The sequence below is a fragment of the Python bivittatus genome, unplaced genomic scaffold, assembly GCF_059951505.1.
Source record: "Python bivittatus isolate LINGU-HERP-01145 unplaced genomic scaffold, Pbiv_v1 ctg000610_np1212, whole genome shotgun sequence".
Taxonomy (NCBI): Eukaryota; Metazoa; Chordata; class Lepidosauria; order Squamata; family Pythonidae; genus Python; species Python bivittatus.
The window spans coordinates 44,297,172-44,315,712 of record NW_028277088.1 but is presented as its reverse complement, the minus strand read 5'-3'; the positions used below and the strand labels follow the sequence as shown (position 1 = coordinate 44,315,712).

Sequence of the window (18,541 nt, the reverse complement as noted above, 5' to 3'; positions counted from 1 at the left end):
GTTGCTGACTTTAATTTATCATTATCTAATTTGTTTATCCTTCTTCCATTCTGTGTACCCCACTAGTTTCCCAATTCTAGATCTGCAAACTTACAAATAATTTTTAAAACCATACATTTCTTTGTTGCCCTTGCGCAGTCCATTTAGTGGTCTGAATAATTCTACTGTTTTAATACAAATCTTGACATGTTATGAATTAGATTATGCCACTGACTACACTATTTTAACTTTTGCTTTCATTTATGACTGCAGACTACAGCACTGTAATACTATGGAAGCTTATTAGTTTATTAGGTCACAGGTCTTCATCAGCAGCTTCCCATTTCTCCTGATGCCCACAAATACATGCATTCCTTCCACATGAAGCAGATTTAAACAAACATTAAAGAAACTGAAATTAAGGACAATGGGGGACACAGAAAACACCCTAATGACAAAAAGGATTAATCATATATGCTTAGAATGAACAATCAAATGGGACTTTACTCTGTACTGCAAAAATAGTTTATAATCTTTATTCAAGTCTAAGATTATAAAATAAAACCCGACATTTAGACTGACATAGTAAGAATCCTTAACCTTGCTTTGCTTTAAATGCAGCAGTTGTAAAGTTCTAAACTGAATAAAGCATCTGAAATAATGTCCAGATGGCAGCTTCTCTTAGCTTGGTTCTGCACTACAGTGCTAAATCAGGAGAAGAAAAATATGTGTCCATCAACATATGGAGTAATTGCATTTTTGAACACCATAGCATATCCAGGTTGCAGGTTCCTACTTGGATTCATACACATGCATCCTTTTCTTTAAAAAAGCAAGGTTTGTGAACATCAGATGAGCTGAATTAGAACATCAAGAAATATCTCCTGTCTCTAAGCACTTTACAATGCACTCTGTGTTCTATTATTTAAATTAGAGTAAGTCCATAAAAGTACTCACCTACTCAGGCTTTTTTATTAGCCTACAAAGTTCCATCCATCTTCCAGTAGCCAACTCATTTTCTATGTTTAAATACCTATGTTTTCCCTTTCCCTGCTAGCCAACTTCCTTGCATGGAATTCCACACAGTTACTTCTTGCCACCATATTCGTACTCAAGCATTTCATCTTTCCTTTAAGAAGCTTAAAGCAGCATATACAGTCCTTTCTCCTACTTTATCATAGAAGGTATGAATTCAAAGGGATCTTATACATCATCTGGTATAAAAGGGAAGGAGGGAAAAACCTGTCAGGTTCTGTTTCTACAGCCAATATGAACAGAGTTCCAGTAAATCTTCTGGAGTTTGTTTCCTGACTTGGTTTATATCGAAGGGCTGACAACCATTATATCTCTCCCTTAGTATTCTCTTGAAATACATTCAGCTCCTTTAAACATTCATTAAAAAAAATGCTTCCAGACGTCTTATCATTCTTTTAGCCCTCCTCTGAACCTGGTCCAATGTCTTCATGTCCCTTTTCAAGTGTGATGCCTAGAATGCAACTGGACATGGTATTTCAAATGCCATTTAATTAGCACGGACTTCAATGGAACTATCACCTCCCATAATCTGGAAACAATGCTTCTGTTAATGCAGCCTCAAACTGCACTGGCCTTTTTACCTAGTGCACCACATTGCTTGTTCATATTCAACTAACGGTCCACTAGTACTCCTAACTAGCACTTCTCACCCAGGCTGCTGGATTATGCATCTGTTTTTCCCTTAAAAAGTATTTAAAAGAAAGAAAAGAGAAGGAAAAGACAGATACACAGAAATTACTAAGAAAAGTTTGTGGAATAATAATATATAAGGATAAAAATAATTTATCCTTATATATCAACTTGGATTAAAACAAATATAGTTTCATGACAGTCTAACACTTTAGCACTTTCAAAACTGTTATATTTAACTGTTATTAAAATCCAATTTTAAATTAGGTAAGAAATTCATGTAATAAAAATAATCAAAGAATTCTGAACCCTTTGGCTGCCTTTACACTTTTGCAAATCTGCAAATGATTCTTTTTAATAAATCTTTATTATTTATAGTTAAGTACATTCTTAAGTAATTAATTGCTGGGAGTCAGGAGGCATATAAATTTAATAAATTGTAGTTGTTGCTATAATAATAATTATTATTATTAATTGGTTTAACACTAATGTCAAACCCTCTTGTTTTAGGTATTGCTGTTCCTCTTTGGATAAATTCCATACAGTCATCTGCGTCTTATTCTTCTTAATCCAGGACCTAGGAATTGGGAACTTAGATGACCTACTGAGGTTTTTTTGTTGATTGTTTTGTCTGGATTTACCTCGGCAACCTTGCTTAAAATGTATTGTTAGCTGCCCAGAGTCACATTAGTGAGATGGGTGACCATATAAATAGATTAAATAAATTGATAAAACATCCGATATCCTGATTCTGACCGTATTGTTATACAACTTTCATTATTAATCCTAGAAAATCCCTTGGATGAGTAATTGTAAGTACAACATCGTCAGAACATAGTTTTAACTTATGTTCTTGACTTGCCATTTTAATTCCGAAAATTTTACTATCTTGCCAAATTTTTCTTGTCAATGCCTGCAATACCAGTTAAAACAGAAAGGGAGAAAGAAGGCAGCCTTGTCTTGTCCCTTTTGTAATAAACCATGTTTTTGATATTGTTCCATTTACTATTATATTCACTCTTTATTCTTGATAAATACTTTGAATTCATGATAAAAAGTTCAAGCTGGAGTTTATCTACTTCAATACTGAAAGCATAAAGACCATTCCAAATTATCAAAAGCTTTTTCTGAATCAAAAATCATCACTGCTGCCTTCTGGTTTTTCTGACTGATGTCATCAACAGCATTCAAAATGTTTCTTATATTTTCATATATCCTGTCTGATCAGAGTGTATTATGTCTGCTAGGATATTATTTAATCTTCCTGCCAGGATAGCCATACAAAGTTTATAATCAACATTCAAAGAGATAAGTCTGTATGATTCGGGGCAGACTGGATCATTTTCTTCTTTATAAATCAGACATATAAAAGCCTCTTGCCATGATGAAGGTAATATATGATACTGTTATATTTCACTAATTACCTGAATGAAATATTTATTAAGATATCTTTGAAAGTCTTAGAATATACAGCAGAACGTCTGTCTGGTCCTGGAGTTTTATTCAGTTTTAACTTCTGTATTGCCTCTTTTGCCTCCTCCTTTGTAATTGGCTTATTAAGTGCATGCTTTTGCTGATCATGGTTTCTGTCTTATCAGGATACTGTATTATCTTTTCCAAACTGGTGCTTGCCTTCCATATAATAGAGTGAACTACTTAAGAAATGGATTTGTCATTTCATCTGCAGTTAAGACATACTTTCTACCACCCCAGATTGAGGTAAGAGTTCTTTTCTCAATTGATAAACCAGCAACTTGTCTGGCTTATTTCTTATCTCAAAATATTTCTGTTTGACAAAATTTATATTCTTGAAGGCCTCCTCTGCTTCCAGAATATCTAATTATTTATGAACCTTAGGGGTTTTTTTATTTAAATTGTTTCAGATGGTTAATCAATATAGCTTTCGTTTTGCCTTTTTTCTATTTGATGCTATAGAGATGAACAATCGTCTCATAAACACTTTGCTAGCTTCCCATACTGTAAATAAAGAAACATCAGGTATCAAACTGGTTTTGAAGAAGCTTTTAAATTCAGATTCGTGCTTTAATTTAATATCATCTTGTAGTAATAATAAACTGTTTAGTGCACCTGTTCAGACCAATAGTTCTTCTCTGTAAGTTACAATTATTGGATTATAGTCTGCATAGATGAGTACCTATGCAGATCATAATCTACTACTGCTTCCATGCATTTAGGTTCAACATTCAGCACATATCTATTCTTGATTTTTCCTACCCAGATTCAGGACCTTACACTTGCCACAGATAAACATCTACTTGGTGAATTTGGCCCAATGTTCAAGCCTGTCAAGATCATTTTGAATTTTGGACTTCTGGGGGAGGTATGGCAAACTTAAAATGGCTCTGCTAAAGCAGAGCCAACGACTGCAGCAAAGACCAAGGAACCAGACCAATTCCTTGGAACCTCTCCAGATAAGGAGAGGATGGGAGATCACCTACATGTGCTCCAGATGGCTGGTCCTCACAAGGAGACCACAGGACGGCAGTTTTCCATGGGTTTGAGTGCTGGTAGATGACAGGATTAGCCATCTTACTTGCAACCGTTTTTAGGTAGAGGAAAGATTTACCAACCTGCAAAATGCTGCAAACCATTCTAACAAAGAGAATACTGAAGGGGACTTTTGAAGAATGGAATCAGAAAATAGTAGCCATAATATCAACAGTGTCAGTAATGACGTCTGCTTCTATGGACAGACGATGTCCAAAAGATTTTATTGAAGAAATGACAGATGTAAAACAAATTTTAGCTGACGAGATAGAGATGGTATCGAAAGTGGATTTACAACTGACAGGCAAGAGAATGACTTAGAAAAGGATGTTTTACTGGAGCTACAAAAGAAATTGGCTGAGGCTTTAAAATTTAAAAGGGAAATGCAAATGACAAACCAAGAGAGTGACCTGGATAGTTTTTTCCTACTGTATTTACAAAAGAGAAAGTCTTGAAGAACCTGTGTGATGGACAAAGAAGAAATGAAGAGAAATCAAATCCTATGACAATATGTGAATGAACTAAAGATCAAGACTGTTAGAAGTAAAAGGAAGGAATATAAAGTCAGTTTATTTGATCAAGGTTAAAACAAGATACGTTGTTACCTCTGACATCAGACTTTTTGCTGACATCAGAACCAAAAAGATTATGTTTTATGGATTTGTCTATAGATAAGAGATGGGTTATGGGATGATAAGATAAATGTTTGTAACCTTAGAGGGGGTGAAGAGTCACTAAATTTGTTTATACTAGTTGTGATGAAGGTTGGAAGTAACTTCTTTATATATTTCTTTTCTCGTTCATTATATTCCTACTTTTCTCTTTCTTCTTTTTTCTTACACTTTTTACTCCTTTCTATTCTCTTTAACTTTTGTTTGTATTAGATTTTACTATTATAATCAACATTCTTAATAAAAAATTTATACACACACACACACAAATAAAAGATCATTTTGAATTTTAATTTGATCCTCTCAGAATTAGTCAATCCCTCTAGCTTGGTGTTACCATAAGCATCTTTTACATTCTATTCTGTCATTTATAAAAATGTGAACCAGTACAGTGGTACCTCTAGTTACGAACTTAATCCGTTCCGTGACTCTGGTTGCAACTCGAGTTGGTTGCAACTCGAGGTAAATTTTCCCATAAGGTTCAATGTAAATACGGTTAATCCGTTCCGCCCTCTGAATTTGGTCGCACCACGAGGCAAATTTCTCCATAAGGTTCAATGTAAATACGGCTAATCTGCCCTCTGAATTTGGTCGCACCCCGAGGTAAATTTCCCCCCATAAGGTTCAATGTAAATACAGCTAAACAGTTCTGAAACATATGCATTTTATTTTTAAAACTCAAAAACCTTCCAAACGCCACAAAAACCTTCCAAATGTCACAAAACACACCACAAGCCTCACCGAACGTCTCCTTGCTACCACGATCTCGCCCACAGGAAGCCGCGACCGCGTGGCAGCAGGGAAAATGGCCGCGGATCCGGTTCGTAACTCAAGGCGGAGTTTGCAAGTAGAGATAAATTTTGGGGGCCGGAGCTGGTCGTATCTTGAAAAATTCGTAAGGAGGGGCGTTCGTAACTCAAGGTACCACTGTACTTGGCCAAGGATAGATCCCATAAAGACCTCATTTGATACTTCATTCCATAACAATGCAGTACGAGCACCTTTCTATGCAGTTGTTCAAACAGTTGCAAATCCACTACACCACAGTATCATCTAAACCACATGTATTCATCATGGCCACTGTCATGCCCCAAAGGGTGAATTCAGTCTTCAAGAAGGAGGCACTGGCAGATCAGGGCACAGCGATTACTGGGGTGTTCTCCACATCCCCAGTTTCAGGAGTAGCATTGCCAGGACCTTCCTCTGCCAGTACAGATGCCCCCTCCCTGACATGAAGTTCAGGCTCCACAACCTCACTTTCTGTGAAAAGATGCTGCTTCCAAGTCAATACAGGCAACCCAGTTCACAACCTTCTTAACAACGGTAGCTAGGAAAAGGTTCTATAGCTGTGTGAGCCTAGCCAGGAAGGCATTTAAACCAAGACACTACTGTTCACCAATTGCTGGAAGTAACTCTGGCATCCAGCTCCTGCTTAACGCCCCTGACTCCATTTTCTGTTCCATTTCTCAACTTCAACTTGCTGAGACAATGGCTTCATCTTAACTTTTGGCACTAAGGGAACTTCTCCCTGAGCATGTTATCCTTGGACCTTTTGGCTTTAGAAAGAATGGTATGCTACTCTCCATGCTGGTAACTTCACATTCAAGAGTGAACACCCTGCTCTCCCATCCCATGCCCTTTGTGCTGGCTGCCCTGTGTGCAAATGTAACCATCCTGCTCTCCTGTCACACAGTCTCTGCTTTGGCAACTTGTAAGTCAAACACTTTATTGAGTTCAAGGTACGCTATGTTCACTGCACTCCCTCGGTATGCCAAACTACTCACTCTGTTGTAAAAAACAAAACATTAGTTTAATATGATTTCTTGACAATATCATGTTTGCTTGACAATTTCATGCTAGCATTCTTTTCTAAATGCTCACAGACCTGCCGCTTTACAATCTTTCCTAGCACCTTGCCCAGATATTATGAATTTTCCCCCTTTCTTTTTTTGAATATTGGGACTTTCTCCAGTCTTCTGATCCATCCAGTAATGTACTTCAGGAGTTTTCAATCAACATGTCTCAGATCACTTCTACCAGTTACTTCAAAACCCTGGGAAGTAATTCATCTGGCCCTTGAGCTGTGAATTCATTTAAAGTAGCAAAGTGTGTTCTTACTATATTTTTACCAATCCTGAGCTGCTTTTCCCTGCTTTCCTCAATCGTGGTAGGAAATCTTTCTCCCTCTTCTGAGAAAAGACATACAGAAGATACCAAGTAGTTCCACATTCTTCCTATTTCCCATAATTATGCCCCCTTCTTCCCTATGTTACAGATCAACAGCCTTGACTCTTTTTCAGAAATTACACCACCAAAATATAATACTTTGCATTCCTCTCCTGACTTGTCTCATTGTGAGCTTTAGCCTTCCTGACAACATCTCTACAGATCTGAAATTCCACTTGGTATACCTTATTTAACAGGCCCTGGTTCAAATTCCTATACATTTCCTTTTTGCTTTTCACCTGGTCAGTTAACTTACTATTAATCCAAGCCTTTCCCTTTTTCATCTCAGGAAAACTATTTGTGCTTGGGCCTTGAATTTTGTATTTTTCAGGACCCTGCACCCCTCTTTGACTTGTTTATCCTTTAGAATTTCAGGCTACAGTGTGCTGCCCATCTTTTGCTTAAGTACATTAATGTCTGCATTCCTGAAGACCAAGGTACATAACTGACCTGCCTCATCTTTCTCTCCCCTTGTTATTATGAACTCCAACTTGATGTGGTTGCTTTCCCTCAGGGTGCTTGACACCTTCAGTCCATCAAACAATTCCTCTCTGCTGATCAGAATTAGGTCCATGACAGATGACTCCCTTGCTGCTTCTTCCACTTTCTGAAAAATGAAACTCAACGAGCAAAATCAGAAATCTATGGAACATCTTTCTACTAGTTGAGTTAAATTTCCAGCAGACTATAGGGGAGCTGAAGTCTCCAATTACCACTATAGTCTACCCTCTTCAGAACTTGGTGAGTTGATTTATAAAAGCACTGCTTACTTCTTCTTACTTGAGAAGTCCTAAAGAAGAAAGCCTAGTCTCTGTCCTTTCATCTACTCTAGGAAGTGGCAAGTTTGCATTTGCAACAGGTGCAATAGCATACTCTTCTGGTAAGAAAACAAGCCCAGTACATACCTGGCAACTCACAACTCAGTCTCCTACCCCCCCTCTCCAAACTCTTTCACAAAACTCTTGTTTGCTCTCCTGGTCAATTGATGTGATAACAAGTTCCCAACTGCCTACTCCTACTTGCTTTTTAAAGAGTTCAAGCTGAGTCTGCCAACAACCCTGTGAGAAGCATTAGACAGGAAGGTAATGAACTTCTTACAATCACCCAGTTATTTTTTTGACTGAGAGGAGACCTTAATCTAGAATTCCACAATTATAGTCCACATTTATTTATATTTATTTATTTATTTATTTATTTTCCTTCCTTCCTTCCTTCCTTCCTTCCTTCCTTCCTTCCTTCCTTCCTTCCATCCATCCATCCATCCATCCATCCATCCATCATCTTAGACAAAACTATTGGGGTTGCTTTGGTATAGCACTTATGGCTCTTCCAATGCCAAATAATCTCCCAATGAACCCTGGACATAGTGGTGTAGAGCATATCAGGAGTATACAACATGGTGCCAGCAGGCACTGAGCTACAAGATTCCAAAATCTCCTTAGTGTTGAAGCTTCATGACCACTTGACTTTTTTTTAATTAAAAAATTAAACAGGGAACTGGCATCCTTCAAAGCAAAGCACTAGCCTATTTATTTACAGGGATGACTCTGAGACCCACAGAGGCAGAAACCACCAGGGAAGAATTAGTTCACCTTCTGGTAAATGGGTATTTTATGACTGGCCAATCCTACTATGGGGAATATGCCAGTTTCCCATGGCAACCATTTTTTAGAGTGTGCTTACCATGTCCTTTCAAAATTTTAAGAGCTGACTCTCTCTGAAATATGGTATGCTTTTGTGAGGGTTCCTCCAAGACAGCATTTTCAATACACACAGTTCCTTGGATAAAATATTGTTTATGGTGGCATGAATGATGCTGAGTTCTGTTTATTAATGGATAAATATATTCTTCCTATACATTCCTGATATGGCTGTTTATTCTATAAAGGCATTCAGCTAAATATTTATGTTATTTGTTGAAACAGAATGATCAGCTGAAATTCCTTTCCAGTTAATTTTAAGGGATAGAAGTGTACATCATGGCTAACTGCAATACATAATCCAAACTGATAAGCTGTAGATTTCAGTTCTGACATTTTATTGTTTTACTACTGTATGTTTTAATTAGATATGTTATTTTATATTGGTCAACTATGATTTTCTATTACTTTTTTTCTTTTTGTACACTACCCAGAGTCACATGATCTGAGGTAGGCAGCCATAAAAATGGATTAATAAATAAATAAATAAATCTACACAAATCAGTTTACTAAAATGTATTTTAAAACTACCAATTTAGCAGATGACATAATATTATACACAACTCAGAACATGCACCACACTGCTTTGGAATGCTATTGCAAATTAATTCATGTATTATCAAATTACTAGAATGTATTCTGCTGCAGCAACATTTCTATTCTGCTATCTTATGGATCATACTTCTTCTATCTTTCATGGGACACAGGAAGAATTTAAGTCCTCAGCTGGCAAATAAAGCTTTGCCAGAAAGCTATCCCTGTCTATACAGATGTAAGCCTTTATGCATAAAATAGGACATTTTCCTAGGTAAACAAGTAGGTTTGCAACCATGATAAATTTTAGAAAGAAATACCAAGTAAAATATGTGACTCATATAACATTATATGTGAAAAATTATTAAATGCCCCCTAAATAAAATCATTAAAAAAAATTTCTAAAATAGGCTATTCCCTTTTATACAGTACAGGTAGGTTGCGATTAGTGTGAGTTCAAAAAGTGCAAAATTTGATTTAGTGTGATTTGTAAATTGATACCAGGTCGTATTTAATGCAAGCCAAAATTCAGTTAGTGCGAGGTTAGCACATGTGTGATTGAGGCTAGCGCACGTGCAGTTGCCATTGGAATTTTAGACACTAATCATTGTTTATGCAAAATGGAGAAGAGGAAGGTTCCATTCAAAGAAAGCTCAAAAAAAGAAGCAAATTTTGAAGAACAGGAGAATACAGGAGATAGCAGGTACGCTTTGGATATAGCTTTATCCTCTTTTACTGTTATATGATATTTCATTAATAAACATATAAAACTTTATGTTTAAAATTTTTGCCTATTTCCATTGAGCTGGACCAATGGTACCTTATTTTCCATAGAAATATGACTTCGATAGTGCAAATTCAAATAATGCGACCATTTCGTGGGATTCATTAACCACACTAATTGAGACTACCTGTATAGACAAACAATGGAACAAGTACAGAAAAATACTGAAATTAATGCTTGCACTGTTCTACGTTCCTTTCTGAAAAGCATTTTTGTACTTTAAAGCTTAAAGTGTTAAAGTTGGACATTTCTTTCAAATTTCTTTCAAAAAGCACTCTGCTAACCTAACATGTATTTTTAAAAATTCCACTTTAAAGCTGCCCCAGTTTTAAAAAAGGAAGATGAACTATAATAAAAAATACTGCTTACCAGGACAACTTACTTCAGTTATTAAAGCACTTTCAACGATATCATACACCATTAATTTAAGAACTAGGAACTATAGTATCTTCTACCTGATCCACTTGTATTTACAAGGCAAGCATCTAAAAATGAGGGTGATAATAAGAGAGACTCAAAATGCAAAAAAAGGTATTCTGACCATAAGAAAACAAATATCCAATTTTGAAATAAAAAGAGATTTACCATCAGAACTACCTGAAACTAAAACCTAATATCTCAAGTATTTACTCAAGCTCTCCAACATATGAAAGCATCTGCATAAGTTTCACATGTTAAGATCCCTCAAGACTTTCCAGTAAAATTCAAGACTATGTAATAAGGATATACCCCCACTCTTACCATATTAAAATTGCATTTCCCCCCTCTCATTGTATTAACTTTTGTGCATAGATGTGGTTTATCTACCAGTAGTCACACAGTGATGAATATGAATAGGACCTGTATCATGTGCCAAAAAAAGGGTCAGTGTTTGATTATTTTTATTGTACTGTTGTTTGAAAATCTCTGGGCACCTTAATATGATTCCAACTTCTTAATTCTAAAACTACCTGTAGGATTAGTGTGAAACAACAAATCACCAACATCATTCAGAGATCTTCCACGCTAAGTATCTGACTCTACCATGTGTGTCCATTTGGAGGAGAGGATAATATATGTTTGATGATATAATCTTGATGCTACGTAATTACAACATTTGTATGATTACATCATGGGGGGGTGTATCGTCATTTTGGCATCTTTATGGTTGTTACAGAAGCTGTGACACTCTACACACTACATCACACTGATTAAAGTTCATCAAAATAGCCTTTTCCCAAGATTTTGAAGTAGATTTATCTTCTGTTAAATTCAATGCCCATATTGAATTGCACCCCCCCTCAAATGTTCACCCTACTTGAAAATTGCTAGGGGATCTCAGCATTCACTTTTTGTTTTGCTTGCAAAATTAAAGTGCACAAATTATATTTAGTAACATTTCCTCCTTCAGCATCAGCAAAATCAGTACCACAGTATAAAAACCACAAGCCCCAGCTGAAGCTGCCAAAAAGAGTCCCCTTGACAAGTAAAATTTTAAGGGCAAAATTAGTAGACTCTTTCAATGCTTTATTGTGGATTTTACAGTCTAAAATCTATACTGATTCAGAGAAGAAATGGCAAACTGAAGATAGCGCCACTAAAAGTGGAGCTGACAACCAAGGCAGAATGAAGAACTGGCGAGTAGACCAGCTCTGTAATTCCTGTCTGGGCAAGGAGAAGACTTGAAATTGCTCACAAGTGCTCCAGACAGTTGCTCCTCGCAAGGAAACTGCAAGACAAGGGAAAGCCATCTTTGCTCAAACCATGGTTGGCGCCTTTATGGATACTGGGTTCGCATACTTCCTTTTCCAATCACTTTCAGAAATTTTCAGCTACAGACAGTCCGCTACTTACGAACTTTCAAGTTGCAAACTTTCACCGATATGAACAAGATGGACCCGGAAGTCAGGAGAAGGAGGAAAAGGGTTAGTCTTCAGTGCACCGCAAACTAACCCTTTCCTGCATTCTCCTGCCTTCCGGGAGGTTGGAGGTTTGCACTGGAATTTACAGTCCACTTTGGGAGGCTGCAATCTTCAGCCTTCCTCCTGCAAGGCCTCCTGAAGGGCCAGCAATTTTGCCCTCTGCATAGCCGCCCTCTTTGCCCAGGGGGCCACTGCTGCCTCTCCTGCCTTGCCTGGCAACAGAGCATGCCCAGCCCCACCAGCTCATCCTACTGCGCTCTCCACAGTCTGTGGGCTATCACTTCTCACATTGGCAGCAGAAGACAGAGGTCCTCCTCCCACACCACTGCCCCGTCTCCTGTCTTCTTTTGACAGTACTTTTTACTTGGTTGGACTTACGAACAAAACAGACTTACAAACAGCTTCTTGGAATGTAACCTGTTCGTAAGTAGGGGACTGTCTGTATTAGGAACCTTTGGATTCACAAGTTTTACAGCACTGGGTGAATTTCTTTCAATACTTAGCAAAATAAATTTTAAATACAAGCTTAAGGACTTAAATTTTTTTTTTTATGGAATAAACAGCAAAAGGGTGATTAGAATGTTGATTTTGGAAAGTTACAAATTGGACTAAGGATCCAGATGGATTTGAGATAAGAATTTGGAATTAATTATAAGAATCGTTCCTGTGAGAAAATGATTTTGTTTTGAATTCTTTAAAAAAAATGATATGATGGGACTTTGAAGGTTGGACACTAAAGGAAGCCAGAAGGAACTAAAGATTACAATTAAAGGAGAAGAATATTTAAATTTGACTTACTAATACAGAGCAGAGCAAAATACTTTAACACTGGACATACTGAAGGATATTTGTGAACAATGGACCCAGAAGTTAAAGTGTCTGCCATTTTATAGATACACTGTGTTTAAAAGATATTACGGAAGAGAAACAAGTTATACCGGACAAGACTGAGACTGATCTGAAAGTGGATTTAAAAATGACAGGCTACAAGAATGATATGGAAAAAGATGCTACACTCGATATACAAATGAAACCAGCTGATGCCTTAATAATTAAAAGGGATATACAAGTAACAAACCAAAAGAGTGATCTGGATAATTTTTCTATATTGGACTTATAAAAGAGATTTGTTCAAGCTTTGAAGGATTTTGTAAGAAAGGACAAAGAAAAATGAAAAGAAATCAAGTTTTAGGACATTATTTGAAGAGCTTAAAGATTGTTACAAGTAAAAGGAAGGAATATAAAGTTGGTTTATTTGATCAAGGGTAAAATAGATATGTTACCTCTGGTATCCCTTAATGGACTTTTGCTGATTTGGACTGAACAAGGAGGCTTTAAGGATTTGTTTATAGATAACAGTTGAGATATGGGAAGAAGAGATTGTTGTATTTTAAGAGAAAGTGATAAGTTACTAAAAAAATTTATATATTGTGATGAAGGGGGAAGTCATTTCTTTATATATTTCTTTTTTTCTTAACTATATTCTTATATTTTCTTTCTTTTCTATTTCTCTTTCTATTTTTTTCTTGTCTGAACTATTTTGTCTTTTTACTCTTTTCTTATTTTAGTTTCTAATAGTTTTTATCTTTTTAGCTGTAATGTTTAATAACATTATTATAAAAATAAAATCTAAACTAATCAAAATAGCAAATTCCATCACTAGGAATAATGAAATTATCAAATTTACATCCCATCATAATCGCGTAAGATTCTTGGCCGCTCATAAAGATAACAGACACAATAATACATAGGAACAACTTATACATACAATTAACGCCCCCCCCCCCAAAACAATACCTGGCATCAGACCCTCCAAAAACCTCCCGAAAAGCTGTTTTCAACTGTTTCCAGAAGGCAGATAATGTTGGAGACAAACGGACCTCCAACGGGAGGCCACTGCAGAGGGCTAGCCCCATCATTATAAAGCAACACTTCCAGACTCCCCACCCCACCCCAGATCTCCTGAAAACTAGGGCAACCAGCTGCTTCCCTCAGCATGACCAAAGGCTGAGTCTAGTACTGATTCTTCTGAATGACCTGAATGGAGTGGAATGCAGACAACAAGTGGCCCACAAATCATGGTTTGAATATCTCTTTAATAACAGAAACTAAGAAATTGCCTGTAATAAATGGACATCTAGATGTAATAGAAGAGGCTTCAATGCAGGCCAACTATAGGAATCTTTGTATCTACAGTGAAGACCGCACCATCAACTCATTCCCAAATCTTCCAGTTTGGCTGCACTCACTGGAAAAGGAAGTGCTTACAATTTGGCAGAGCAGAAGCACATCTCTTTAGTAGTCCTTGGAGTCAAAGCATTCAAATCCTAAAGAAAACGAGCTGCATCAGGTCAGCCAAACGTGATTAGGTTCCCACTAGTGTTATAAAGGCACAGTCGGGCCCTCTCTAGCCTCTCGGTGACACTGAATTCGCCTTGCCAAATCCACACCGCTCACCCTACCAGAGTCCAAGCTGTGGGCTCCTGACTCACTCTTCTATTCGTCTCTCACTCGCTCACCCAGGCGCGCGGGGCATATCCACCTGCAGGGCTCCCCGTCGCATGTCCTCTGCTGCAGAAAAGGCAACGACTGCCAGCCTTTCGCTAGCTAGCGCAGCACTGTCTCTTGATGCCCACCTACCGCTTTTCCCAGCGCGAGCTCAAAATCCCCCGGAGTGGAAACGTTCCATGCTGGCCGGGCTCCTCCTCTCTTCAACTTACCCAGGCTGAAGATGAAGCAACACGCTTGCCACTGCCGCTGATGCCGCCCCCGCTTTGCCAGCGGCCCGCGCCTCCTGGCTCGACCTTCCACCGCCCAGCACAGCGTTCCATTCGCCTGCCAGCCAGACGGGGAAACCAGCACTTCGACGCCCGACCCTGGGCTCCTCGCTGAGAGACGAGGCTAAGGCTTAACCCTCTCCTTTCGCAGCTCCCCCATTCACGCTGCGAAGGGAAAAGGAGGAGAAACCAGGAAGTGAGTAACGCCGAAATGGCCACGCCCTCGCCCTCCGCTTCCCCAAAACCGGAACGCCTCCCTCCCACCGAGGGGACAGACCGTCTCGAAGGAGGCGTGCCGGTCACTCCTGCGGCAGCTGCATTGTTGCTGTCACGTCCTCCAGCAACTGGCGTTGCGCTTCTTGAATTGGGCTATTGATTGAATTAAAGTGCTCTGAGTTGGCCTGAGTTCCTCCCTTTCCACTTGACACAGAAAGGGTAAGGAACGCAGATGTGATACAAAGCCTCCAACGTTTATACCCGTTATCCTTAAGGCACATACTTAGCAGGAAATGCCATTCGTTTCAGCTGAACTTAATATTGCAGGAGAAATATGTATTGGGTCAAAGAACATTCAGTACAGCCAAGGAAGATTCTACTGTAGGTCGAGGGAAAGATATCTTTGGTATCATGAAAGGGGACCAGATGTTAAATTAAAATACTGGAAATATTTAAATATCAACTATTACAATATTTAGTATACTGTACTGTAATTTTACTTTCAAGAAGGTCTAGAAACACTAGGGACATTTTGTTCCTCAGATGCCAAAAATGATTTGAGACGCATATGGTATAATACACCTTGATGTGTGCATGGGGGGGGGGGGGCAGTGGAGTCCTATTTGCTGATAGGACTATTACTAATTTTTTTAAAAATCTGTTCAATCATGTCCGATTCTCAGAGACTGCTTGGACAAATCCCTGCAGTTTTCTTGACAAGATTTCTGAAGTGGTTTGCTATTGCCTCCTTCCTAGGGCTGAGAGAGAGTGACTGGCCTAAGATTACCCAGCTGGCTTTGTGCCTAGGCAGGACTAGAACTCAGAGTTTCCTGGTTTCTAGTCTGATGCCTTAAGCACTACGCCAAACTGGCTCTCTATATAAATAAATAAATTAGTTAAATAAATTACTCATTAGTCTTTACTAATACTGTAGTGGTCTGAAATGGCCTCAGACAGTAACATGTTTTAGGCCACCTCAGACCACTACAGTACACTATTAGTAAATACTAGCAATACCATTACATGTTTCCCAAATCCAAAAGAACTATTTCACATGTTACTTTTATTGAAGCTTGCTTTTAGAGTATTGATCATTTTAAAAAACCCAAACCATAACAAGGTACAGACTGGGAAAACTGTACTCCATTATATTAATCTGATTAAAAGTAAGCTCAAAAGGATCCTAAAGTAACAGAAAAGCAACACAGTCTTAAAACAATATAAGGCTGAATAATAAAAAGCAGGAATAAAGCTATAGATCAATACTCACTAACTTTAAAGGAGTCGATCAGTTTCATTTTTAGTATGTTTTGCACTACAGTTAGCTGTAGTTTCTGGCTGTGTCAAATGCACTAAACAGTACATTATCATAAAATTTGGAGTCACAACAGTAATATACCATATTGTGCCCAGCTATGGTATATTAATCAAAGTGGCCACATAAGCTATCTAGAAATCAAAAGAATGTAATGAACCAGCAACATATTAAGCGTCAACCCTAATTTTTTAAAGTAATAAATCAAAGTATGATTTATTCAGAATAGGTGTATCTCTAGATAAAGGACCTTAATGAGAAGGAGGAACAGAGCTGGGTATCAAAAAACCAAGAGGAGTCTGCTGGATCTTTTTGACTAACAAATTTTATTAAAAGGCACTCTTTCTTTCTTTCTTTCTTTCTTTCTTTCTTTCTTTCTTTCTTTCTTTCTTTATTAAATTTTTCAACCGCCCATCTCCCCCCAATGGGGGAACTCTGGGCGATTCACAATAAACATTAGAACATAAATATATAAACACATAAAACCATAAATTAAAACATAACTAAAAAGAAGAAGGAGAGACCAAGGGGATGAAAACCTGAGGCTGAAGGCAGAGGCCTCTATGGGGCTAGCCATCCCCATGCTTGAGGTATTCTCACTCCACCCCAGGCCAGGTGGCAGAACCAGGTCTTCAAAACCTTATGGAAGGCCAGGAGGGTGGGGGCTAATTGCATCTCCGGGGGTAGGATGTTCCAATGCATCTGATGAAGTGAGCTCCAGCTCACAAAAATGTGTGCCTTTTAATAAAATTTGTTAGTAACAAAAGGTGCCAGCAGACTCATTCTGATGTTTTCCCACCACAGGTTGACATGGCTCTCCTCTTACAAAACTTGGGTGTCATCACTCTACTGATACTGATTCCCTTGCAGGAATGTTAACTCTAGAAACTATGCAAAAACAAGAATATATACATTACACATACTCAAAATGCACGTGTTCCATTACATACATGCATTTTAAGTATTTCATTCCAATTTGCAATTCTTTTGGCTGGAACTCTATTGGAAAGTTCTATTGAAACAAATGTGTACATAGTTTAGTTAAAAGAATAGCCTTACTATAGTTACTATATTTACTTGAACAATAGTTATTTTACTTCAGACAATTTTCCCTTAAGCTGGGGGAGGGCATTTTAAGAGACAGATTTGTGATAATGGAGACAAACATGTCTATCTAATCTAGACAAACATATCTAATATCTATCTATATTTATATTTATATATATATATTTATATTTATATTTATATATATATAAAACATATCTAGACAAACATATCTAATCCTGGGTGAAGGAGGCAAGATTGTCTTAAATTGATTAACTATAAATTGTGGACCCATAACCATGGATGTGGATATATAATACATCTTTCTCAGGTCAATATTCCACACTTTTAACCAAATAAACTATAATCCATGAAAGCTTTTTCTAAAACATTTATTATCTTTTAAGTTCCATAGTGACCTTTTTTTGCTGCAAAAACTAACATGGGCTACTGTTTAGAAACTTTAAAATGGCTATGATTGATCAAAAGTGATCTTGCAAAGAAAGAGAGAAGTATTTCCATTAATTCGTTAGTATTTTGAGATATTATACATAAGAGTATGGAAAAGAAATCAGGTGCGTTAGTCCATTATTTTGAGCATATTTTTCATAAACTGAATCCATATCCAATACTTATCACTCAATCAGGGTATCATTCAAAAGGCTGTATCGTATAGATCATATATGAGATTTATTACTTCTGCATTGCAACTATTAAGTTTAAAATTTTAAATTCTGAAAACGATTGTATTCGGGATATCAAGAATACCGATTATAGTGCCAGCTGGGAGAACTTATTATCTTCAGTCTATTCTGTCTGCACACAAATCTACTCATAAATTTGCTCATAGTGTACTCACAAATAAAACTGTAGTCCAGCGTACATTTACCTGGGAGCACGTAAGTCGCGTAAGTGATCCCCTGACTAAACACACCTAGGATCGGGAAGAAGTCCTATGACATTCTCTTTTTTTCCTCCGTTCGGTCTAGCAGAAGTGCTCCCCCGCTTCTCCAGAAAAGAACTGCACTGAAGAAGGGAAATCCCAGCGTTAAGCTTCCCTCGCCATCCGTGACGTACGAGCAAGGAACGAGTCACCCAGAGGGAATACGTAAGGATGCCTTCTCTACGCATCCGTAACAGGACGAGAAGAAACCAAAGGGCGGCGACGGGGAGGCCGAATGCGAGTGACGTAATCAGGAGGCGCTGCGAAGGCGCTGCGAA

General features: G+C 37.8%; 1 protein-coding gene across 6 annotated transcripts in view; it reads right to left on the bottom strand.

The window, feature by feature from the left end:
• ZDHHC3 (zDHHC palmitoyltransferase 3) overlaps positions 1-18,504 on the bottom strand; it is a 51,180-nt gene extending 32,676 nt beyond the window's left edge. Inside the window, exons 1-2 of one of the 6 annotated variants that reach the window (XM_088150916.1) lie at positions 18,180-18,503; positions 14,689-14,910 (exon numbers count right to left, since the gene is read on the bottom strand). The gene's annotated coding sequence lies outside the window, so the exon portion shown is untranslated. Of the gene's footprint in view, positions 1-7,499; positions 7,647-14,688; positions 14,911-18,179 lie in introns of those variants that run through there. The other 5 variants (XM_007425000.4, XM_025164638.2, XM_007425002.4 and 2 more) reach the window with 5 other exon arrangements.
• Positions 18,505-18,541: the final 37 nt, after the last annotated feature.